Source organism: Cervus elaphus, chromosome 14, assembly GCF_910594005.1.
Source record: "Cervus elaphus chromosome 14, mCerEla1.1, whole genome shotgun sequence".
Taxonomy (NCBI): Eukaryota; Metazoa; Chordata; class Mammalia; order Artiodactyla; family Cervidae; genus Cervus; species Cervus elaphus.
This window is the reverse complement of record NC_057828.1, coordinates 42,334,340-42,361,396: the sequence shown is the minus strand read 5'-3', so window position 1 is coordinate 42,361,396 and position 27,057 is coordinate 42,334,340. Positions and strand designations below refer to the sequence as shown.

The following is a 27,057-nucleotide window of genomic DNA, read 5'->3' as shown; positions in this document are numbered from 1 at the left end:
AAATCAACAAAATTAGAAATGAAAATGGAGAGATCACAACAGACAACACTGAAATACAAAAGAGACTACTACCAGCAGCTCTATGCCAATAAAATGGACAACCTGGAAGAAATGGAAAAATTCTTAGAAAAGTATAACTTTCCAAAACTGAACCAGGAAGAAACAGAAGATCTTAACAGACCCATCACAAGCAAGGAAATCGAAACTGTAATCAGAAACATTCTAGCAAACAAAAGCCCAGGACCAGATGGCTTCACAGCTGAATTCTACCAAATATTTAGAGAAGAGCTAACACCTATCTTACTCAAACTCTTCCAGAAAGTTGCAGAAGAAGGTAAACTTCCAAACTCATTCTATGAGGCCACCATCACCCTAATTCCAAAACCTGACAAAGATGCCACAAAAAAAGAAAACTACAGGCCAATATCACTGATGAACATAGATGCAAAAATCCTTAACAAAATTCTAGCAAACAGAATCCAACAACATATTAAAAAGATCATACATCATGACCAAGTGGGCTTTATCCCAGGAATGCAAGGATTCTTTAATATCCATAAATTAATCAATGTAATACACCACATTAACAAATTGAAAGATAAAAACCATATGATTATCTCAATAGATGCAGAAAAAAAGCCTTTGACAAAATTCAACATCCATTTATGATAAAAACTCTCCAGAAAGCAGGAATAGAAGGAACATACCTCAACATAATAAAAGCTATATATGACAAACCCACAGCAAACATTATCCTCAACAGTGAAAAATTGAAAGCATTTCCCCTAAAGGCAGGAACAAGACAAGGGTGCCCACTCTCATCACTACTATTCAACATAGCTTTGGAAGTGTTGGCCACAGCAATCAGAGCAGAAAAAGAAATAAAAGGAATCCAGATAGGAAAAGAAGAAGTAAAACCCTCACTTTTTGCAGATGACATGATCCTCTACGTAGAAAACCCTAAAGACTCTACCAGAAAATCACTAGAGCTAATCAATGAATATAGTAAAGTTGCAGGATTTAAAATTAACACACATAAATCCCTTGCATTCCTATACACTAACAATGAGAAAACAGAAAGAGAAATTAAGGAAACAATACCATTCACCATTTCAACAAAAAGACTAAAATACTTAGGAGTATATCTACCTAAAGAAACAAAGGACCTATATATAGAAAACTATAAAACACTGATGAAAAAAATCAAAGAGGACACAAATAGATGGAGAAATATACCGTGTTCATGGATTGGGAGAATCAATGTTGTGAAAATGAGTATACTACCCAAAGCCATCTATAGATTCAATGCACTCCCTATCAAGCTACCAACGGTATTTTTCACAGAACTAGAACAAATAATTTCACAATTTGTATGAAAATACAAAAAACCTCGAATTACCAAAGCAATGTTGAGAAAGAAAAATGGAATTGGAGGAATCAACCTGCCTGACTTCAGGCTCTACTACAAAGCCACAGTAATCAAGACAGTATGGTACTGGCACAAAGACAGAAATATAGATCAATGGAACAAAATAGAAAGCCCAGAGATAAATCCATATACCTATGGACACCTTATCTTTGACAAAGGAGGCAAGGATATACAATGGAAAAAAGACAACCTCTTTAACAAGTGGTGCTGGGAAAACTGGTCAACCACTTGTAAAAGAATGAAACTAGAACACTTTCTAACACCATACACAAAAATAAACTCAAAATGGATTAAAGATATAAATGTAAGACCAGAAACTATAAAACTCCTAGAGGAGAACATAGGAAAAACACTCTCAAACATAAATGACAGCAAGATCCTTATGACTCACCTACCAGAATATTGGAAACAAAAGCAAAAATAAGCAAAAACAAACAAAGGCGACCTAATTAAACTTAAAATCTTTTGCACAACAAAGGAAACTATAAGCAAGGTGAAAAGATAGCCTTCAGAATGGGAGAAAATAAGAGCAAACAAAGCAACAGACAAAGGATTAATCTCAAAAATATACAAGCAACTCCTGCAGCTCAATTCCAGAAAAATAAATGACCCAATCAAAAAATGGGCCAAAGAACTAAACAGACATTTCTCCAAAGAAGAAATACAGATGGCTAACAAACATATGAAAAGATGCTCAACATCACTCATTATCAGAGAAATGCAAATCAAAACCTCAATGAGGTGCCACTACACGCCAGTCAAAATGGCTGGTATCCAAAAGCTACAAGCAATAAATGCTGGAGAGGGTGTGGAGAAAAGGGAACCCTCTTACACTGTTGGTGGGAATGCAAACTAATACAGCCACTATGGAGAACAGTGTGGAGATTCCTTTAAAAACTGGAAATAGAACTGCCATATGAAATGGCAATCCCACTCATGGGCATACACACTGAGGAAACCAGATCTGAAAGAGACACATGTACCCCAACGTTCATCACAGCACTGTTTATAATAGCCAGGACATGGAAGCAACCTAGATGCCCATCAACAGACGAATGGACAGGAAAACTATGGTATATATACACAATGGAATACTACTCAGCCATTAAAAGAATACATTTGAATCAGTTCTAATGAGATGGATGAAACTGGAGCCCATTATACAGAGTAAAGTAAGCCAGAAAGATAAAGACCAATACAGTATACTGATGCATATATATGGAATTTAAAAAGATGGTAACAATAACCCTATATGCAGGACAGAAAAAGAGACACAGATGTATAGAATAGACTTCTGGACTCTGTAGGAGAAGGTAAGGGTGGGATGATCTGAGAGAATAGAATTGAAACATGTATATTATCAAGTGTGAAACAGATCACCAGCACAGGTTGGATGCAGAAAAGTACTCAGGGCTGGTGCACTGGGAAGACCCAGAGGGATGGGATGGGGAGAGAGGTGGGAGGGGGGGTCAGGATGGGAGACACATGTAAATCCATGGCTGATTCACGTCAATGTATTCAAAAACCACTACAATATTGTAAAGTAATTAGCCTCCAACTAATAAAAATAAGTGGGAAAAAAACAACAAAACAACAAAAGAGATCATTTGACTTAATTTCAATATATAATAATTAAAAGAAGAGAGATAGAAACAATACAGAAAAATAACAGCATATACATCACCAAACTGGGCTGACCTATATCCAGACTTGAACAGTGCTTAGAAGTCTGTCATTAACAGCAATCTGGAGTCCCAATAGGGAAAGGGTCCTGGGCAGTGTGTCCACCTCATGGGTGAGACTCCAAATTGCAGTTTCAAGAACTCCCACTTATAATCCGAGGTTGCAAACTGATACCATCATCAATTTGCACCTAAAAATGTAGCTATGGTTTTTGTAACATTTTAACTGTGGTACTGGAGAAGACTCCTGAGAGTCCTTTGGACACCAAGGAGAGCAAACCAGTCCATCCTAAAGGAAATCAGTCCGGAGTATTCATTGGAAGGACTGATGCTGAAGCTGAAACTCCAATACTTCGGCCACCTGATGCAAAGAACTGACTCATTTGAAAAGACCTTGATGCTGGGAAAGATTGAAGGCAGGAGGAGAAGGGGACGACAGAGGATGAGACAGTTGGATGGCATCACTATTTCAATGGATATGAGTTTGAGTAAACTCCGAGAGTTGGTGCTGGGCAGGGAGGACTGGTATGCTGCAGTCCATGGAGTCGCAGAGTCAGACACGACTGCGCAACTGAACTGAAGTGAACTTTTAAATGCTCATTTTACCTTGTGCATTTTAGGATTGTTGGGCCCCGGGGTGGGTTTTGTTGACCCTCAGGGGCTCAACAATTCCATGACCTGCTCCCTTTCTTATCTAAAGTGCTGCCTTACTTGCTGTGCATGCAGACAGGCATGGAATCTGGGCAGGCAGGTGAGAAGCTGGTCAGAAACCTGTTCTCCTGTTTCTGAAGCCTAAACAAGACTTCCTCCATTTTAATTTCCCTAACACGGCACAATGTTCTCACTCTTACAGGTGGGCAAAGTTAACATGCTTTTAAATTCACATATGGATTTCTTCATAGCCAAAAAAAAATAGTAAGTTTATAATTAATAATCAGAAAACATAATTTTAAGAATTCCACCTTATGTACAACCAAAACACAACCCTTAAAGTATTCTGAAGTAATTCTTAATAGCAGTTGTATAGAATCATATTTTTAAACTATAAAAGTTTTCCTGAGAATGGCAAAGATTCAAATAAATGGAAAAAATCCCCTATATCCTGGATGGGGAGGTTAGTAAAATGGTTAGGGTTGTGTGCTTCTGTTGTGAGACTTCCTGGGTTCAAATTGCAGCTTTTCCACTTATTAGTTATGTGAATTGGACAGGTCACTTTCCCTCCTCTGTGCCACAGTTTTCTCATGTATAAGAATGAGCAATATGAGAATTAAATGAGCCACAGCATTTGATACACTTAAAATAGTCCTCAACATAAAAGTAAACACTCAACAAATGTTACTGTTCTTGTTGTGTTTGTGGGAAAATAAAGTGTATCTTCTCACAAACAATTTGGCTGTAGACTTAATGTAATTTACCTTCTTTCACTAAGAACAAAAGACAGGAAGGAGAGGAGAGATTGCAGCAAAAAGTACAAGTCAATGTCTGACGTCCAGTATCCTGAGAGATGCTACCAGTGAACAGGTGCACCGATGGATTCCTCTATTTCAGGCTAAGACCATGGTGCTTTTCTATCTCAAACTCCCACAGAAAATTCTAGACTTATTCAATAAGAATTATGCTGTAGTTTCACATTTTCCTCTGTCCTGCTTCTTTTCTTGATTTATTCTGTGCTAGCTACAGTCAGAATCCTAATATCTGCCCCCAACGTGCTCAATGCCCTCCAACCCTAGAGAGAACTCTGAACTGAAATAGACAAAGGGAGCAGTCTTAAACCTGGGTGTCACTCTTTGATAATGCTACTCCAAGCATCACAGGTTGGTAAAGTTCCTAGCAAAATAAACACCCTGATAAACAATGACAGGGGCCCATCATAGTTTGGGGTTCTACCAGAACCTTATGAATTAGCAAAAATAATCTTTTACAAATAGATGGTACCTCTGTGATCGCTAAAGGGAAAAAATTGTGTATTTGCTCTTGGGAGAGGCACTGAATAAATAAATCAAAAAGTCAGCAAGCTCGCAGCTCATCCAAATTGAAGTTTCTTTCCTTCTCACCTTTCCCCTCCTACCTGCATCTCTGATTCTGGAACCAGGGTTCCTTGAGGATGGATGGGGCAGAAAGATTCAGAGTTGGTGATTTCTCTTAGCAGGTAGGACTGCCAGTCACAGAGATTTAAAGAGATGTGCATGAGTTCATCTTTGTTTTTCTCTACATGTGAATTGGTTTTCTTAACATAATCCATCTTTTCTCCAAGTGAATTACAGTGGTATATTTATCATATTTGAAGTTTGTACATATAGTTGGGTCTTTTTCTGGACTCTTATCTTTGTTTCATTTATTTATTTCTCTATTCCAGTACGAGGGTCCCACAGTTTTCACAATTATAGCTTTATAAAATGTCGAGGCTAGTATGGCAAAATTTTCTCTTTTTCAAAATTAACTTGAGTATATTTATTCTCTCCTATATCTATTAGGAAAAGAAAAACTACCATGGTCTTAAAATGTTCTACTGGACTCTTTATTGTAATTGTACTAATGTAGGTGAAGTATTTTCTTTACAATGTTTTTGCCCTATCAACAGCTTTTCATCTGTCCTTTATGACTTTTAAAATTTTTCTCCAGGATGGTCTTATCATTCTTTCTTAGATTAATTGCTTGATATTTTATAATTTTGTTGTGATAATAAACGTTGTCATTTTCTGGGGTATTTTTAGATTCTGTGGTAAGCAACCTCTACATAAACCCAATGATCCTCCACCTCCTGGTATTCACACTTTCTCATAATTCCTTCCCCTTAAGTGTGGACTGGACTTGTTGACCCACTTGTAATAGAATAAAGCAGACATGTTGGGATAGCACTTCCAAGATTAAGTCATTAAAAGACTGTCTTCTGCACTGCAGATGGCTGACTTCTCATTGTATCCTCATAGGGTGGAAAGAGAGAGGAAGCAAGATTTCCTCTGCCTCTCATTAGGGCACTAATCTCCTTCAGGGGCTTCCCTGGTGGCTCAGACAATAAAGAATCTGTCTACAATGCGGGAGACCTGGGTTTGATCCCTGGGTTGGGAAGATCCCCTCGAGGAGGACATGGCAACCCACCCCATTATTCTTGCCTGGAGAATCCCCAAGGACAAACGAGCCTGATGGGCTACAATCCAGTCAGTCAGTCAGTTCAGTTGCTCAGTTGTGTCCAACTCTTTGTGACCCCATGGATTGCAGCACGCCAGAATTCCCTGTCCATGACCAACTCCTGGAGCTTACTCAAACTCATGTCCATTGAGTCGGTGATGCCATCCAACCATCTCATCCTCTGTCGCCCCCTTCTCCTCCTGCCTTCAGTGTTTCCCAGCTTCAGGGTCTTTTCCAATGAGTCAGTTCTTCACATCAGGGGGCCAAAGTATTGGAATTTCATCTTTAGCATCAGTCTTTCCAATGAATATCCAGAACTCATTTCCTTTAGGATGGACTGGTTGGATCTCCTTGCAGTCCAAGGGACTCTCAAGAGTCTTCTCCAACACCACAGTTCAAAAGCATCAATTCTTCAGTGCTCAGCTTTCTTTATAGTCCAACTCTCACATCCATACATGACTACTGGAAAAACCATAGCTTTGACTAGACAGACCTTTGTTGGCAAAGTAATGTCTCTGCTTTTTAATATGCTGTCTAGTTTGGACATAGCTTTTCTTCCAAGGAGCAAGCATCTTTTAATTTCATGGCTGTAGTCACCATCTGGAGTGATTTGGGAGTCCAAGAAAATGAAGTCAGCCACTGTTCCCATTGTTTCCCCATCTATTTGCCATGAAGTGATGGGACCGGATGCCATGATCTTAGTTTTCTGAATGCTGAGTTTTAAGCCAACTTTCCCCCTCTACTCTTTCACTTTCATCAGAGGCTCTTTAGTTTTTCTTTGCTTTCTGCCATAAGGATCATGTCATCTGCATATCTGAGGTTATTGATATTTCTTCCAGCAATCTTGATTCCAGCTTGTGCTTCATCCAGCCCAGCATTTTTTTGATGTACTCTGCATATAAATTAAATAAGCAGGGTGACAATATACAGCCTTGATGTACTCTTTTCCCAATTTGGAACCAATCTATTGTTCCATGTTCAGTTCTAACTGTTGCTTCTTGACCTGCATACAGATTTCTCAGGAGGCAGGTCTGGTCATCTGGTATTCCCACCTCTTTAAGAATTTTCCCCAGTTTGTTATAATCCACACAGTTAAAGGCTTTGGCATAGTCAATAAAGCAGAAGTAGATGTTTTCTGGAACTCTCTTGCTTTTTTGATGATCCCACGGATATTGGCAATTTGATCTCTGGTTCCTCTGCCTTTTCTAAATCCAACTTGAACAACTGGAAGTTCACAGTTCACGAACTGTTGAAGCCTGGCTTGGAGAATTTTGAGCATTACTTTGCTAGTGTGTGAGATGAATGCAATTGTGTGGTAGTTTGAACATTCTTTGGCATTGCCTTTCTTTGGGATTGGAATGAAAACTGACCTTTTCCAGTCCTGTGGCCACTGCTGAGTTTTCCAAATTTGCTGGCATATTGAGTGCAGCACTTTCACAGCATCATCTTTTAGGATTTGAAATAACTCAGCTGGAATTCCATCACTTCCACTAGCTTTGTTCATAATCATTTGTAGTCATAAATGACTCTGATTTAAATAAATGCTCTTCATTCTGTAATAATTTAGACTCTTGTAAACTTATGGAACTCTCTTTATTTCTGGTAGTGTGCCTATTGACTCCTGGGGTTTTCTTTCCTATATACATAACATTATTAGTGGATACAACGAGAAATTCTAATCTCCCTTTCTAATCCTATGCCTCATTCTTTTACTTTCCTTTTTGAATTGTCCCAAACCTCAAGAACTATATAAAACAGTAATTGTGATTATGGGTATCTATATCTTGTCCCTAACCACAGAGAGAGAGACTGTTCTAAAGTTTCTCACAATAAGTATGATATTTTTCAAAGATTTTTGTTTTTAATATATAACTCTATCAATAAAGTTTCCCATTATATCATCAGAATGTCATCAGTAAACAGATGGAACAGAAATTAGGATAGCTTGAGAAGGGCTTAGCAAAAGGGACAACCATATAAGTAAGGTGTAGGGAAATGAAAAAGAAAATGGAATACTGTTCTAGCACTAGAAGGAACAGGGTTGTTATGACCACTAGTTAAGAAGAAAGATAAGTTATTGGTACCTAAGAAGGACAGATGTGTACAAAGACGACAGCCTAAACAGGAATTGTGACTTTGAGTCAAGAATTGCAGCCAGTCCAAGGTGGACCTAGAGAATAAATATCCTATTCTACTACAGGATAGGTCCTTCTCTTCTGCTGGGGCTTCCCATTAGGCAAATTCAATCAGAAGCTAGAGGGCAAGTAAGTCCACTGAAGTAGTCCATATAAGGTAAATTCACAGGAGAGAGAGCAAACTATAGTCCCATTCCCCAACCATCACCTTCATCATGTTCGTACTGCCCAGAATTTTAATTCTGGGTTGTGATGGATCCTTACAGTTCCTTTGTACTAGTATTTAAATGGTAGTTTAGCTGGATATACATCTCAAAATCTGACAGTTGTTCCCCCTAAAATTTGCAACTAAGATTTCTTTCAAAATTTTTATCTACTTTCTTGATGCTTTGAAGTTTTCAGATATCTTCCAGCTCAGTAATACATCCAATACATTCTTCAGCTATATCTTTTCTAAAATTTAACAAATTCATTAAGATTTTTATTACAACTATTACATTTTTTCAAATCCAATATTTTCCACCAGTTCTTTGTTTTCCTTGATTAATGTTGTGTTTTACCTTCATATTTTTGGAAGGTATTTCTCATGCTTATTTTCAACTTATTTTCTATGGTCTGTTAATTTTCTTTGCCTGGTATAACTTGTTTGGTGTTGTCTTTCTTTTAGAGCACTGTGTTCCTCATATGTCTGATCACTTTTCCTTGCGAGCTTACACTTTCCTGCAAGTTTCAGTTCTCATAGAGCATAATGTGAAGCATGTGTGTGGGGGCTAGAGGGAGGGAGAGGTGAAGGTGGCTAAAGCCCAGGAATCCAGGAGAAATTCATGCCCCTCCTAGTGAGCTTAGAGAGTTGGCAGTGGGTCCCTCCTTAGGAGGAAGCGCCTCTGGCATTATAATCTGAGGTAAATCATCCCCTGTTTGTCACCTACCTTGCCAAGGAAAATCTACTGAGGGTCTGCCTGACATTGCTCTTTTTTTTCAGAGATTTTCTTCCTCAGCTGGAGTCATTTATCTACACCTGCTGTTGACTCCTCCTCCCCATCTCAGCCAGATTCCAGCACTATATTGATATTTCCCCCAGTGCTTTTGGGCATCCACTGCTGTTTATCTGCCTCAAAATGATAACCAAGCAAGATAGTAAAGAAAACACACAGAATCATAAAGCTCTGGCCTGGCCCATCTCCGTGTGGCATCTGACCCTCTTCTCCCCTGAGCTGCTGCAAACGTACACACACATGTACGCTGAGATCCAGCCACCCCTTCTTCTCCCCTCAAGAGCTTCTCAGGTTGATGTCAGTTTCTCAGGCCAATCAAGACACTGCCTGTTTCTTGGAGTTGTTTCAAGGGTCAGAATCAGAAACCCATGCTCATAAGTCATCTTGTCAGCCCTGCTATATTCTTTACATCCATTGCCTCTAGTGTTATTGTGAGGGTTAATTAAATGAGTTGATTCACATGAGGCACTTAGGAGAGTGTCTGGAATATAGTACATGTTTTACAACTGTTAGCAGTAATTATTATTTATCATCACCATCATTAATATGCAGAATAAGTCTATGAAAATGAGTATATTATCTTTATAAATGAATAATTAGATTCAGAGAAGAAAAGTAAACCCTGACAAGAGGTTGAGCCAGGCTTCAGTCACATTTAAGTCTATTTGATCTGCAAAGAGTGTGCTCTTTCTATTCTTTTTATAGGTGGCCCTTTTCTACTCCCACTTCACAATCTAATCGGCTCAGGAAAATCTGTAAAATATTGAAGGCTTTTTAACTCACTTCAGGAGATGGATGACCACAACTTTCTTTGTGCTTCAATTTGATCTCTTGTCTCTAAGATAAAGGTAACTTTGATGTTCTTTTCTAGTATAAAAGACTGAACTGGAGGATAAGCTATCAAGCATAACTCTTGTTTCTCCAGGTCACAGCAACTTGAATGGCGAAAATCTGGAGACTGTGGATGACAGCAGCAATGGGGCCAAAATTATCCTTCATCCCTGCCACTCCATACAACAGTATTATTGGATGTCAAGACTAGTCTCATTTTTTCCCTGTCTTTTGTGTATTAATTGGAGTCTGGACAGAAAAACAGAAGCCACTCCAAGTATGCAAAGTGGGGAAAGGATTAATACAGGAATTAAAGATTGGGCAAGCAAAGGTCCGTAAGGACAACTTCAGGAAACTTTGAAGTTCAAACTTATGCTACAACCAGTAGTTTCAGCATCCAACACTGATACTGGTGATTCTTAGGAGAATAGCAGAAATCTGTAGGAAAACCCCAAACCACTGCTGTCCACAAACACTCTTCAGTAACTACCATGACAACCAGTGGCTTCTCCTCCATTACTTTCCAAATCTCATGCAATTTCTTCTCATTGATGGAATCCAGTTGGAATCTCACTTGCAATGGAGTGGAGGAATTTTCATTTATCAGCTTTATGCTCCTGGGAACAGGAAAGAGGATAAAGAGGCAGGGGTAGTACTGAGTATTAACAAATTATACGTAGTACACTGCGTCTGTTTTGTTCAACATCACTGGGTAAAAACTCAACATATGTTGGCTGAATTAATAATTCCAAGAGGGTCCCAGGTCATGAACAGGACTATTTAGTGGGAATTAAGATTCTATTGCAGCCTCATTCAGTGATGTTATGTGCTCCACAGGCTGATAACACCCTACACATGCTATCAGCCTCTCATTGACTTATTATGGAATCATGACAACATTGTATTTCTTCACCTTCCACTGAGGTGGGTCATGTCACTTCTTGAGTTGTCACTGATGCAAGTGTAAATCTGATCATGTAAATCTGCTTCTTAAAAGTAACACTTCAGTGGCTGCCCGTTGCCTTTAGAGTAAAATCTGAGCACTTTATCATGACTTCCAAGACCCTGCATTATCTGGGCTCTTCCCAGCTCTCCAGCTTAACCCTTTCTACTCCCTTCCTCTCTCACCACACACAGGCCACACTGGCCTTTCAGTTCATCAAATGGGGCAAATTCTTCATTACCTCAGGATCTATGCCTAAGATGCTGCCTGGAAAGCTCTTTGCCCCACCTCTGCCCCACTTTTATTTGACCAGGTGCTAGAACCCTTCGATCCTAAACTACATATCACTTTCTCAAAGAGGTCTTCACTTGTCACTTCATCTAAAGGAGATAATTCCAGTTAGTATTCTCTCTCTGGGATTTTTTTCCCCCTCTTCTGGTACTTATCACTATTTGATAGGTATAGATATAAAATCACATCACATTCAACTGTATACCCAGTCCAGCACAGTGTCTGGCAACTAATATGCACTCAAAATAAATGTTGAAATTCTTTATAGGCTCCTCACAAAGTGATTTTACAGAATACTCAAATTATGTTTCACTTTCTAAATTTCCCATCAGCTTTTGGCTTTTAAACCTGAGACAAGCCAAAAGACATTTGAAATAAAACAGACTTACTACCAAAGGCACCTGTTACCATTAATAATCCAACTGGATCCCAAGCACTCATTGGTCTTTCCTGCCTCCAGATGACCTCCTTTCTACCCAAAGTATGTCCTAAGAAGTCAGGGAGAGACGCCATCATCTCTCTTGCTCAAAGGTTTTAATACCATTTCATTGTATTATTATTTCTCTCAGGAGATTCATCATGTTCTCCTGCAGTTAGAACCCTGGTGGCTGACCTTGACATGGTAGGTGAGGTATGGCTCGGCTTACTGACCATATTTTCCTCTCAGTCTCTGCATGTCAACACAGCAATACATAGTGTACAGCTGGGAACAATGTGGGAGGTCACACACTGGTTCCCTAAATCTTATCAGTGACCAATTGCTTTAATTTTTCAAAGACAAATGAAAAAACATTCCAAGCCAATAATAGTGCCTGGTATTAGAGGCACTCAATAAACGTATGCTGATTATATGAATACAGATGAAGAAATTGACACTTAAATAGATTAAGGGACTTGCCTGAAGTCACACAGCCTGTTGGCATTGAGTCAAAATTCTAATCCAAAAAGGACACAGTGTAAGAGGGATTACGAAACAAGGCTGCTTTGTGAGCAGTGCTCCCAAGTATATAGGGCTGAGGGCCCACTGCCTATAGGCCAGTAAGAGACAGGATAGGACAATATCTATTAAGACTGAAAATGTCGGAAAAAATAATAAAGATCAGAGCAGAAATAAATGAAATAGACACTGAAAAAACAATAGAAAGACTAATTAAACTAAGAGTTGGTTCTTTGAAAAGGTAAACAAAATTTACAAACCTTTATCCAGACATCCAGAAGAGGGCCCAAATGAATAAAACCAGGGAGGCAGGGAGGAGAAGTTACAGGCAATACCACAGAAATGCAAAGGATTATAAGAGATTACCAGAAACAATTGAACACCAAAAAAATGGACAATCTCCCAAGATAGAACCGGAAGAAATAGAAAATATGAATAGATCAACTACCAGTAATAAAACTGAATTAGGAATTAAAAAAAAGAAAACTGGATGAGATGGCTTCACAGGTTAAATTTACCAAATATTTAGAGAAGAGTTAATGCCTATTCTTCTCAAACTATTCCAAGAACTTGGAGAGGAAGGAATGCTTCTTAACTCATTCTATGAGGGGCCAGAATCATCCTAATACCAAAACTAGCCAAAGATATCACACAAAAAAGAAAATCACAGGCCAGTATCACTGATGAACATGATGCCAAAATCCTCAACAAAATACTAACAAACCAAATTCAACAATACATTAAAAGGATCTTATACCATGATCAAGTGGGATTAATATCAGGGATGCAAGGATGGTTTAGTATCCACAAACCAATCAATGTGATATACCACATTAACATATTAAAGAATAAAAATCGTATGATAATCTCAATAAATGCAGAAAAAGTTTTTGATGAGATTTAACATCTATTTATGATTTAAAAAAAAAAAAACTCTCACAAAGTAGCTATAGAGAGAATATACCTGAACATAATAAAGGCCATGTATGACCAGCCCACAGGCAAAATTATACTCAGTAGTGAAAAGCTGAGATTTCATTTAAGATCAGGAACAAGACAAGGATGCCCACTCTCACCACTTGTATTCAACATACTATTGTAAGTCCTAGCCACAGCACTCAGACAATAAAAAGAAAGGAAAGGAATCCAAAAGGGAGAGGAAGAAGTAAAACTGTTACTGTTTGCAGATGACATGATACTATACATAGAAAATCCTAAAGATACCACACAAAAAAATATTAGAACTCATCAATGAATTCGGTAAAGTTGCAGGGTATAAAATTAACATACAGATGTCTATCATATTTCTATTTCCTAACAAGAAACTATCAAAAAGAAAAATTAAGAAAACAATCCCATTTACAACCACTGCAAAAGAATAAAAATAAGTCTAACTAAGGAGGCAAAAGAATGGTACTCAGAAAACTGTAAGACACTGTTGAAAGAGATTGAAGGCAACACAAACAGATGAAAAGATAGCCCATGTTCATAAATTGGAAGAATTAATATGGTTAAAAAGAGCATACTACCCAATGTAATCTACAGACTCAATGCAATCCCCAGAAAAATATCAATGGCATTTTTCACAGAACTGGAACAAATAATTCTAAAATTTTTATGGAAACACAGAAGATCCCAAATAGTCAAAACAATCTTAAGAAAAAAAGGAGAACTAGAAGTATGCTCCCTGATTTCAAACTACACTCAAAGTTAGAGTAATCAAAACGGTATGGTCCTGGCACAAAAACAGACACATAATTCAGTGGGAAAAAAGAGATCTTAGAAATGAACCAACATTTTTATGGGTAATTAATCTATGAAAAAAGGAGGCAAGAATATATGATGGAGAAAAAGCTTCTTCAATAAATGGTGTTGGGAAAACTATACAGTTACATGCAAAAGAATCAAACTGGATTACTCTCTTAAAGTAAAAATCTCAAACTAGATTCCTCTCTCAGAGCACAAAAATAAATTTGAAATGGATTAAAGACTTAAGACCTGAAATCATAAAACTTCTAGGAAAAAACCATAAGCTCTTTGGCAACAGTCATGGTAGAATTTTTTTTCTTTGTAAATGTCCCCTCAGACAATGGAAACAAAAACAAAAATAAACAAATGGGGCTATATCAAACTAAAAAGCTTTTGCATAATGGAGAAAACTATCAACAAAATGAAAAGTCAACCTACTAAATGAGAGTGAGTAAAAAGAGATATTTGCAAAAAATATATCCAATAAGGGGTTAATATCATACACACACACACACACACACACACACACATATAACTTATACAATTCAACATCAAAAATACAAACAATCCAACCAATTGAAAATGGGCAGAGGATCTGAACAGACATTTTTCCAAACGGGCACATGAAAAGATGCTTAATATCACTAATCATCAGGGAAATGCAAGTCAAAACCTCAATGAGAAATTATCTCATACTTGTCAGAAAGGCTATTATCAAAAAGACAAACAACAAGTGCTTGGAAGGACGTGAAGAAAAGAGAACTCCCACCCATGCACTGTGGAAAGAATTGTAAACTGGTGCAGCTCCTATGAAAATCAATTTGGAGATTCCTTTAAAAATTAAAAATAACTACCATATGATCCAGCAACTCCACTCCTGGGTATTTATTTGAAGAAAAGGAAACAACTAATTCAAAAGACATAAGAACCTCTATGATCACTGCAGCCTTTTTTACAACTGCCAGGATATAGAAGTAACTTAAGTGCCCAGAAACAGATGAGTGGATAAAGAAGATATATATAAGGGAAAATTACTCAGCCATAAAAAAGAATGAAAGCTTGCCATCTGTGACAACATGGATGAACCTAGAGGGTATTAAGTAAAATAAGACACACAGAGATAGAAAAATGCTATCTGACTTCACCTATTATGTGGAATCTAAAAAACAAAGCAGGAGACAAAGACATAAAGAACAGATTTTTGGACATAGTTGGGGAAGGAGAAGGTGAGATAATTTGAGAGAATAGCATTGAAACATATTGCCTGGAAAATCCCATGGACAGAGGAGACTAGGGGGCTACAGTCTATAGGCTCACAAGAGTCGGACATGACTTAGTGACTACACCACCACCACCATGTATATTACAATATGTAAAACAGATAGCCAGTGGGAGTTTCATGTATAGTGAAGGGAACCCAAAGCTTGTGCTTTGTGACAAACCTGAGGGGTGGGGTGGGGAGGGAGGCGGAAGAGGGGATCGAGAGGGAGGGGACACATATATCTATGGTCGATTCATGTTGATGTATGGCAAAAACCACCACAATATTGTAATTATCCCCCAGGTAAATAAATTTTTTTAAAAAGCAAATGAACAAACAGAAACAGAGTCATATATACAGAGCAAAACCAGGTGGTTGCCAGAGAAGAGGAGGGTTGGGGCAGGTGAGGAGGAATTGGTAAGGGAGATTAAGTACAAAATTCTAGCTGCAAAATAAATGAGTCACACGTATGAAGTGTACAGTGAGGAGACTATAGTCAAGAATCATGCAGTATCATTGTATGCTGACATACTGTACCTAGACTTATCATGGTGACCATTTTAGTATATATAGACATATCAAATAATAGAAACTAACATAGTATTGTAGCTCAATTATACTTTAAAAGCAAACAAACTCACAGAAAAAGAGATGAGATTTGTGTTACCAGAGGCAGGGTTTTGGGGGGAGGAGAAACTGGATGAAGGCAGTCAAAAGGGACAAACTTCCAGTTGTAAGACAAATATAAGTATAAAGGATATAATATACAACATAATAAATATAATTACTGCTGTATGTTATATGTTGAGTCCTGGGTCAGGAAGATCCCCTGGAGAAGAGAACAACTTCCCACTTTATTATTCTTGCCTAGAGAATTCCATGGACAGAGAAGCCTGGCAGGCTGTAGTCCATGGGGTGGCAAAGAGTCAGACACAACTGAGCAACTTTCACTTTCACTGTGTTATATATGAAAGTTGTTAAGAGAGTAAATCCCAAGAGTTCTCAACATAAGGAAACATTTTTTTTTCTATTTCTTAAATTTTGCATCTATAAAAGATGATGGATGTTCATTAAACTTGTGATAATTATTTCATGATGTATACAAAATGTATATAATTATTTCATGATGTATTCATAGTGATGCCAAATCATTATGTTGTACGCCATAAACATATACAATGCTATATGCCAGTTATAGCTCAATAATTAACTGGAAGTGAAAAAAGACTGGAAAGACCTAGGACTTGTGGGCTCTTTTAAGAACCCTTATTGATGTTTGAAATGCTTCTTCATATTTGTCATGGTGTCATGGTGGGTTTGTGGGAAGGTCACATGCACTAAGGACTGACTTAAATGTCAAAGTCGTTGTTTTTGTCACCCACTGTTTCCTTTGAGCGTCTAGCAGATGTTAGTCAGGGCTATGCAGCTGGAAGAGCCTTCTAACCTCAGGGTCTCATGAGAAGAAAATTTGAGCATACTGCCTCTGAGTCTGGATATGTTTCGCTATCTATTACCGATGGTGGGACAGCCACAGCCCAGTAAGTGAAGAGCCCTAGGCTTTGTACCAGTTTGCAATTTGATAAATGAGGTGCTCTCCACTGAGCTTTCTTTGCAAACTAGCGATGTCTGACCAATCTGAAACCTTACAGTAAAGTCCTAGAATCTCAATGCTGGAATAGGGGAGAGCTGACTGACTCAAGTCCTTAACTTCACAGATCTGGACCTGAGCTCAAGAGAGGTAAGAGGATTCTCCCCAAACCACAACCAGTATGGAGGAAGAACTGGGAAGAAATCCCACCCTATCTCCTGGTGCTTCCCCACCACACCTTCTACATCTGGAAATGAAACACAGGAAGCATTTGTTTCTGTTCAGTTCCATCCATACACGTCTTGAGCACCTAACAGGAGGCAAGCTGCACGGAAGGGTGAAAAGACAAAGCCATGGTCATACACAACTCCTTCAGGAGCTCCTAATTTGGTAAGTCCTGTCCCTGTGGTCATTTTCATGCTAAGTTGCTTCAGTTATGTCTGACTCCATGGGCTGTAGTCCACCATGTTCCTTTGTGCATGGAATTCTCCAGCCAAAAATACTGAAGTGGGTTGCCATTTCCTCCTCCAGGGGATCTTCCCAACCCAAGGATCAACCCACGTGTCTTATGTCTCCTGCACTAGCAGTCAGCTCTTTACCACTGAAAAGAAAAAAGAAAGAAAGTGAAGTCGCTCAGTCGTGTCCGACTCTGCAACCCCATGGACTGTAGCCTACCAGGCTCCTCCCTCCATAGGATTCTCCAGGCAAGAGTACTGGAGTGGGTTGCCATTTCCTTCTCCAGGGGATCTTCCCAACTCAGGGATTGAACCAGGGTCTCCCACATTCCAGGCAGACGCTTTAACCTCTGAGCCACCAGGGAAGCCCAACCTCAAATCCATCCAGTTTTTCCTGTTCCTCCTGGTCAACCACTTACTCAGTGTTCAGTTGGGATGGGTGGGGAGGAAAAGGGGAAGGAAAGAAACAAGGTACTTATCATGTACTATATGCTAGGTGCTGAGCTAGGAACTCTATGCTGTGCTGTGCTTAGTCACTCAGTGTCCAACTCTGCAACCCCCTGGACAGGCTCCTCTGTCCATGGGGATTCTTCAGGCAAGAATACTGGAGTGGGTTGCCATTTCCTCCTCCAGGGGATCTTCCTGACCCAGGGATCGAACCCACGTCTCCCTCATTGCAGGCAGATTCTTCACCGTCTGAGCGACCATGGAAGCAGGAACTCTATACATTACCTTATTTTACCCTCAAGCAGCCCTCCATGATAAAAATTATCTTATCTCCATTTTACAAGTGATTTGAGAGGCTAAAGAACCTATGAAGAGGCTGAGCTTAGACATGAATTCAGGTCTTCCACTGTGACTCTAGGTTTTTCCTCTCAACGCTGTCCCCGCACCCCTGCAGATTCTCACATGCCTTTAGAATGCCTTTGACAAATAAGTCCCCCTCCCCAAACACATGCCATGAAAATCCCTATTTATCATTCTAGGGAACCTGAATTCCATGTGGAAGTTTCTTGTTCTCACTTTTAAACTCCTAGTCCCCACTTCTCCATGCCTCCTGTTTTACAAGGTCTACCTGTCTCTGAAGCCACACTCGCAACCGCTTAGCTCTCCTTACCTCCCTAAATGCACTGTACTCCACGACTGAGACCTGGACTGAATACTCAGACTCCACCCCCTACTCTCCCCACCACAGGACAGACAGCCCGGTACTGCAGTCGCCTCTATCAACGGAAGAGGTAACCGGAACCCAGCAAGGCTGTCCTCTCACAACAGGAAGTGCTGGACCCCCACACCTCTACTCAGGGTTCCTGCTCCCAGAACTCTTTGCACCACCTGTGTGTGGTTCCTACATCATGTCACACGTGATTTTTTTTTTCATCTCCTAGTGAATCTATCAGTCCAGCCCATTTCTTCACTCCTTCCAGTTAAATACCTCAGTCCGTTTTATCTTAGTCAAGCTGCCTGATGGAGCCCCATGTCCCCAAGTCCTGCCTGGTAAACTCTTCTTCCCTACGTCAGCTCGGACATCAGCTCCTCTGTGAGGCCTTCCCAGGCACAGTGAATCCCTCCTCCTTCAAGGTTCCTGCAGCTTGTTTATTATAGCACTTAACACACCATGTCACTGGAAATCTAGCCTATTTCCTAAACACAAGTATCTTAACTTTTGGGACACTTTCAAGTCAACTTTGCAATCTGTAGTCTCTAGCCCAGAGGCTGGCACACAGGAAATGTTCAATAAATATCCCCTGAGCATTTCTTGTATAGACAGACCTGTGGAGGAGAACTAGAACCAAACAGTAGAAGGTTCCACTTCCTCAGAGGCAGAGGGAACAACTTCTTTCCTCAGTGGAGCCCCACTGTATTTAGAGTCACAGCGCTGCAAACGCAGCACAAGCCACCCTGGGCTGGGGTCAGTTCCCAGGTCCGGGAGATTCCTAAGCTTGGGATAATGATGTGCTGGCAGAGAGCTGGGGCTCAGGCTGCACTAGATGTTCTGAGGTCCCCTCTACTCCAAAGACCATAGTTCTGTGATGAGGGAGAAGTTGGTTAGAAGATCAAAAGACAGATAGGAAAAGGTGTGGACAGGGGAAGGTGGAGGTGAAAGAGCCATGACCCAGAAGATAAAGATTTAGTGAGGAAAGGGAGGCTGAAAACTGGGGAAAGAGAAGAGACTGGAGGGACTGGCAAGAAGAAGGACAAAGAGAGGCAGAGAAGTGCGTGGACACTGGGCATGATCAGATTCCCAATATCCCGTGCCCATAAGCACAAAGTCATCCAGAAAACTAAAACTGAAATGCTGAAAGCTGCTGCTCTTGAAAATCAGTCCAAAATGGATTTAATGCCTCTCCCGCCCAAACAGGAAACTAAATCCTCAGAAAATCAACTGCAGCTGACAAAAACCAAGACCCAGAAGAACACAGTTACAGCACTTACTGCCTGGCGCCATCTGGTCCTTCCCATGTGCCATGGGCTGAGTCAGCACGCCAGAGCATCAGTCCTTAAGCAGCAAGGAGCCAGGGAGGGCAGCCCACTTCCCAGCTCTGGTGACCTAATGGCTCCATAATCCGTCTACCCTCTTCACCCAAAACTTACTGCAGGTTATAGGTGGTGACACTGCAGGCTGAGCTCTGGGACCAGACCGACTTCTGAACAGGAAATCACAGGAGACCTGCACTCCTGTCGCGCTGGGGCTACAGGTTGTGCTGTGACTTCATACCCTTATTCTTATCAACCAGCAACCATCTGGTGCCCCCAGCAATGCTTACCGAGTGTCACACCAGGGCTTAAATCTGTACCTATAACTAAACTACATTATGATGAATAAGTTACTTAATGTTTGTACCTTTGTTGTCTAATCTGTGAAATGGGGTTAATGATGATAATAAACTTCATATGGTGATTTGATGACTAAATGAGAAAATACACAGTGAGCATCCAGTAAAACATCTATTCTCTTAACCTTTCCTAAAAATCAAATGGAATATGTCAGTAACTTTTAGAAAAGAGTATATCTGGTATGCCACTATAAAAATATTTAGCTCTCATGTCTTTTGTGAAGCAATGGGTAACTGAGAAAGTCCTTATTCAAAAAAAATAAAATAATAAATTATAGCCAAAAGAATAGGATCCTGAGTGTCACAGAGTACCCAGATACTGAATCAGATCCTTCATGTGGATTCTCATATCAGTTCCTCAAAATAACCCAGTTAGGTTAAATAGCCCCACTGGCAATAAGGAGACCAAAGCTCAGAAAGATTAAATCATTTTTCAAAAGAGTGGCAGGGCCTGGGGTCAAACCCAGGCTGTCCATGTCCAGTGTCCATAACACACTGCATCCAGGAATGGGGTTTTCTTCCCGCATCCCTTGTGCCCCTTCCTCTCACACTCGGGCCTGCTTTGCCCGCCATTGTCTTCCCTAGGCCTGTTGCCCTGCCAGATTCTCCTTCCAGGGCCATGCCCTGGCACCCTGCCCCAGTCCCCTGGTAAATGCCCCATCAGTCTATCAAGGCACCTACCTGGCATCTCCTGCTCCATGCTTCACCACTGCAGAGGCCAGCCTGCCTGTCTTTTTATTGCCAGCTCCAGAAACCCACCCCCATCACCATTGCAGAGGTTAACCTCTGCATCTTGCTGTCCATAGCAGGTCTGTCCTGCCCCTGACAGAACTGGTTTTCATGTACACTGAGATACCTAAATGCATCCCCAGGAGGGTGACTGACCCACTGACTGAATCAGCTTCCTCTCTGCAGATACCTAACTTGTGAGAACCCCGATCCTACAATGCACTTCATCTTCACATATCACATCACTCACATATCAAGGTGATTTGACTGTACAGAAAGGGGGACCTCAGCCCTGGGTCTGGCACTCCTCGGGCTCCAGCCCTCTGAAGGTAGGGATTCCAGCTGGGAGGGCAAAGGTGCTGGGGTTTCCTTTATCTCGCAGCTCTGCACCACCCTTGTTCCCGCACGGCAAGGCCTGCTTTCACATCTGCACCCTAAGCAGCGTGTGAACCTACATTCTGACAGCTGACACAGAATGCAGGTTCACACACAGGTCAGGATGTATGTGTGTGTGCACATGTGAGTGTGTTTAACAGCCTGCAATGGCCCTGCTCACTCTCCCTGGGCTCAGGTTAACCCATATCACCACACAGGACAGAGGGAGGGCCTGGAGAGGGCTGGGCAGAGAATAAAGACACAGACAAGGACCCAGTGACGGTGGCCACTGAAGCAGTTTCATTTCCCCAACACTCCTTCAATCAATTGTTTCAACTCCAACTCCGCAGAGTTGAAGAGTCGGGGGACTGTGGTGAGAGGGACACTGAGGAAGTGGTCAGAGGACGGCAGGAAGCGCTTCCTTTCATGGGTCTCAGGGGCAGAAGCTAAGCATTATGACCTCTCGGTTCAAACATCTCTTCTCCTGTCCCACAGACCCTTTCTCCAGTTTACAGACACGTATTTTCTGTGTTCTCCATTTTTTTTTCACATCTTCCTGGACTTATGTGCTGTCTTCCCTCCTGAAGAGAGATCCCCATGCTCAAGGTCACGGAGCTGGAACTGAAATTCATCTTAGCATCCAGCCATCCGTTCATTCTTTCTTTCACTCTGTATCTACAATGTGTCTGTACCAGGCATGGACCTGCCTTGGGTTTCAACACAGTGTGATCATCCAGTATAACTTCTTAGTTGTCCAGTTGGAAATCTGAGATAAAAGACCTTTCCAAACTGAAATGAGCATCATGGCTGGCAGTATTTCATTTCCATTAATGAAATATCTCAGAATGATTAAACACGAAATAGACCCAATTTCCTGTTTCCTGTGCACAAACGTCTCTCTCCCTCCCTGTCTCATATCCTCCATGTTTAGGCACGCAGGGGGCATCTGCTCATTCTTGTGGGTAGTTTCACGTCACAAGGTCAGTGGACAATTGATAGTTGGTTGACTATGTCCCAGAAACTAAGTCTAGCCCACACTGGATCTAAAGACGTCCATGACTTAGTGACATCTCTTGTCCTGAAAGAAGTGTTGAGCATTATTGTCACTAACACTCCTCTTCTTGAATCAAGCAGGAAGATGTTTTTAAAATTTAATCCTGCAGTGCCTAAGTTTTGCCATATACAAATATGGAGGAGGTTTAACCCAGAGTCTTATAGACTTGAATGTCAGCCCAAAATCAAATACTTTAGAAAGTGCAGTACACTATAGAGATAAAACATCCAAAACCTAACATTAGAGATAAGAGAACTGAAACCCAGAAAAGAAGTGAATTACTCCATAATTAAGAGCATTATGGATTTTGAGTGTCTACCAAAAATCAAATACTTCAGAAATAAAGTGGAGTACCCTAGAGAGAAAATGTCCAAAACTTAACATTTATAGATGAGAAAACTGAAGCCCAGGAAAGAAGTGAATTACTCAGTCTCACACAGGTTGTGAATGGCAGAGTCAGGGCCAAAACCTCCAGTCTCCCAGCATTCATCAAGGCCAGGTACATCTGACTACAGGCTCCAAACACCCTGATCACCCTGGAGATGGGGCTCAAACCACATGACATACTGGTTCCATTCAGATAAATCTATGATGATCTTTTGTTCCCAGGTGGTTTTAGAAACTTTGTTTGTCCTCACTGAGGAGCAGAGATTGTGCTTCTTGATTATTTCACTGGATTGGAAAAAAAAAAATGAAATGGTATTTTCCCTCTTGATGAACACTCTCTACAAGAAAATATCCAACTTTCTTTAAAAAAAAAAATACCAGCTCTTAAATGGAACCAGGAGGGTATTGAGGAATGGGAGATGCAATTTTAGGAATTAGATGGAAAGCTTAGATGGAAAGACATGTTTCTATAGGAACACTCTTGCATGTAGGAAGGATACAGAAATCATTACAGAGTGTCTGTGCTTGTTCACTATAATGTAATTTACCCTGTAATCATCACCCCATTTTTGGTAACAACAATCCAATTTTCTTTGAGAAATTTTCTACCCTGTCTCTGTTGTTCAGTTGTAGCTGCTTCCACCCAGATGCCATCCTGCTCCAGGGATGGACTCAGGACTCAGACTTGGTCAGTAAACCATGAGTTTTAGTGGCCTTAGTGACTGGGTCAGAGCTGGCCAAGTGCCCCAAGCTAGGCCATTACTGAGCAGCTCTGGAACCTCACTGGAGCTATTAGGAAAGAAGTACTCTTGCTCTTCAGGGGTTATCCATAACACAGAGAGGAGGCCTAGACCTGCTTGTCTAGTCATCTATGTGGCAGTGTCTAAGAGCAAAACTGAAAGAGGGGCAAAGGTAAGTACCTGAGGATATTACCAGAGTATCTGAATCTAGGGGGCCTTACTCTTGGAGATCTATCCCTAAATTTTATAAACTGCAAGGGCCATAAAATTTTCTTTGTTTCTAAGTCTAAGCCTATTTGAGTTGGGTTTCTGTCACTTAAAACCAAAAGAGACCTAATAAACCCGTAACAACGAGGGTGGAGGAATGGACAGGATTGGGAGCAGAAGAAATATTTCCTTGAGGAGGTTAACTCTGGGACAGGACTTGAAGAATTATCTCCACTGATTTAATTTGATGTCTTAAAAAAAGTTTGGGTCCATTCAACTGAACGTTCATATGAAGCAAGTAAACAAGAGAAAGTGCAAATCTCTGTGACTGCTTAAAGAGAGTAAGAGCTTTAATGAAAGGGCAGTGACAATGTTTGGGGCAACTGGCCTAAGTCTTGGCAGTCCGTGAGAAGAAGAAAGGTCAACACTACCCAAAAAATTAGGGATGCCGGGTGGCAGAGCAGAGCTCACCAGGAGAGCAGGGCTCATCCTGAGCTGACAGAGAGACCTCCACCCACCTAACCTTCCAGTGAAATTCAGTGTGAGAACATGAAACTGCTTTTGATGAGGTTTCAGCTCCTCTAACTCCCACAATGCTTTCCAGGTCCCCAGAACATAATTTGTATTTTAGAGGCACCTAAAGAAGTCTGAATCAGGGTTCATCATCAGCCACATTTTCTCCATTGCTCAAACCTCAAGGTTTTTTTGTTTGTTTTTTTATAAAAGCTATCCCCGATCTCAAGGTCCTTCCTTTTCCATGACTTCTGTCCCTCCCTGTGTTTATCCAGAACAAACAGGGTGGACATTAGTCCTTTGACAAAAGCACAACATTAGACCTTCAGGACTGATTGCAATCCTACTTTTTGGGCAGATGGCTTGAATTCTCATTGCCCCTCCTGATTGATTTCCTGATGATCATCAGCCCCATCCCACCCCACCTCACCCCCTGCATCTGAATGAAAGAAAAAACAAATTAGACTGAGGTGCCACCATAAAGCCCGGAGCCGATCAGTCATTCCATCAATATCTCTGAGCACCTGGCACCACAAACCACTGTGGGCATAAAGTGGAACACAAGCTACACCCTGTCCTCAGGGAATTTACACAGTAAACCACCAGTGGGGATCTTGTTTGTAGCTCTCAGATTATAAAATGGCTATAAAAGTTGGGGGCAGTCAAAAGACTGCACAGTGATGTCATGATGTCATCTATTAGTAGTTATGATTTCATAAAATACTAATTAAAAATATATATATATAAATAATGTGCATGTATGTACAAATGTGTTTGTATATACTTACATATCACATATAGCATTCATTCTATTGAATATTCCTAATAATTAAACAATGTCAAATTGTAAAAAAAAAAAAAAGATACATTTCTGTAAAAAAAAAAAAAAGATACATGACACATGCCATGTCATGACATGTGTTCTACCAACCTCATTTATTTGAAACGTATTTAAAAGATCTCCTGGCCATCTCCTTCCCTGAATGTGGCCAGTGCTGGTGGTCGGTTACCAGCAGTGGGCCAGGGAAAGGAGCACGTCTCGGAGCCCCTTGGTTCCTCTCTTCATCACTGAGCTCCTATGTGTGGCACCCTCACCACCCACCTCAGGGAGGCAGATGGAGCAAGCCAGTCCTCCAGCTCAGGTTCCCCATGGTCAGAAAAGCTGTGTTGAAGCAGAGAAGTCCTCATGTAACAGTAACTGCATTACAAGTGTGATAAACATTCTAGACACCTTCAAATTAGTGTTGTATTAAAAAGGAGGTTAAATCCTACTTGGACTGAGGGTGGAGGAATGGACAGAGCTGGGAGCAGAGGAAATGCTTCATTGAGGAGGTTTACTCTGACATGGGACTTGAAGAATTATCTTCACTCATTTAACTTGATATTTAAACAAAAAAAAAAAGTTTGGGTGTATTCAACTTAAAGCTCATAGGAAGCAAATAAACAAGAAGAGAAGAGAAACTGCAGATATGATCTGTGACCCGAATCTCCCTTGCTCAGTGTGATCAGAACCCCTGGGCAGTCCTACCAGCCTGGCTCTGCCTGTTCCCCAAGCAGTGAGGTCAGTGGCAGCTGCAACTCCGACTGTCCCATCCACGACCAACCCTCCTCTTCCAAGGTAAGGCACACACAAGTAATGCCCATCGGTGAGCCTTTCCCCGATACCACCCTTTCAGGGCACAAGCTTCCCAGCCAGCTGCCCAGTTGCCCAAGGCTACTCTTTCCTCCTCCCATCACCTGGGGTTCAAGCCTGGTCACTTTCTTCTGGGGTGGCTCTGACATAGCTTGAAAGTCAGGGTTTCCAGAGATGAGACACATCAGAGGCTGCCCTGCCCACAGCCCTCTGTGGTCTGGCTCCAGATCTCAGGTGTTCCAGAGTGCAGTGGAACAAGTGTGTGCTCCGCTCAAGAAACAGAAAATCAGCCCTCATCTTGTTCCAGGGGTGGCAGCACACGGGCAGAGGGAGCCCCAACCCTGGGTCTTCTAGAAAACCGGGCCAGCCTCTAGGCACCGGCACTGGAGTTCTCAGAATTTTAGACAAAGGAGGCTTTAACCACGGAAACTCAGGCGGCAGCAGCCAGATGCAACCACAGCGCAGAGCAAGTCAGACACGCTGGTCAGAGGTGGAGCTGTGCCAGGAGCCGCCTCAGTGTTTGAGGCTTGTCAGTCACAAATACACATCCTGTTTACCTAAGTCATACAGTGTAAGTACACATAGTGAAGTCCCAGCCTGTTGGCACAGGACATACATTCTTCATCTTATGTGTGTGGATATGTGTATGAATATGCAAATATGAATGTACAAATATGATATGTGAATGTGCAAACATGATGGGTATACTAGTATCTGTTTCACAACCAGGTAAAGTCAGCTTTGCTGCCTTTGACTCACTGATAATAAAGACAGTATTTTACACTCATTAAGAAGCTGCCCCTAAACCAAAGGACACAAACAATGTGTGTCCTTTAACTTGGTTTTCTAGGTAACCACATGCACCATTCTGTTTTGACAGCAGAAAAAAATGCTTTTCTTACTGGGAAATGGCATGAAGAAAAGAGAGCAGGAAGATTCTCCTCCCACCCAGCAACTCCCTTACTAAAGACCTTCACAAAGATGTCCCTTTGATTGTCAAATATTTATAAAATACTCAGGAAATACAGAAGCCCTCAAATGATTACACACTATCTGGTGAGAGATACTGAAAAGCAATTATATACTTAAACTTTGTGGTGAGAGCAGGGACCGATGCCACAGAAACCAGGATGAGGGTCACCAATGTTCCATGGGCA

At 40.9% G+C, this 27,057-nt stretch overlaps 1 protein-coding gene across 4 annotated transcripts in view; it reads right to left on the bottom strand.

Annotated features, from left to right (window-relative positions):
* FASLG (Fas ligand) overlaps positions 1–27,057 on the bottom strand; it is a 62,864-nt gene that overhangs the window by 15,125 nt on the left and 20,682 nt on the right. For 2 of the 4 annotated variants that reach the window (XM_043924277.1, XM_043924278.1), the window contains exon 3: positions 10,692–10,818. The exons of 1 other annotated variant lie outside the window; for it this stretch is intronic. The gene's annotated coding sequence lies outside the window, so the exon portion shown is untranslated. Of the gene's footprint in view, positions 1–10,691; positions 10,819–19,861; positions 20,157–27,057 lie in introns of those variants that run through there. One more of the 4 variants, XM_043924276.1, reaches the window with a different exon arrangement.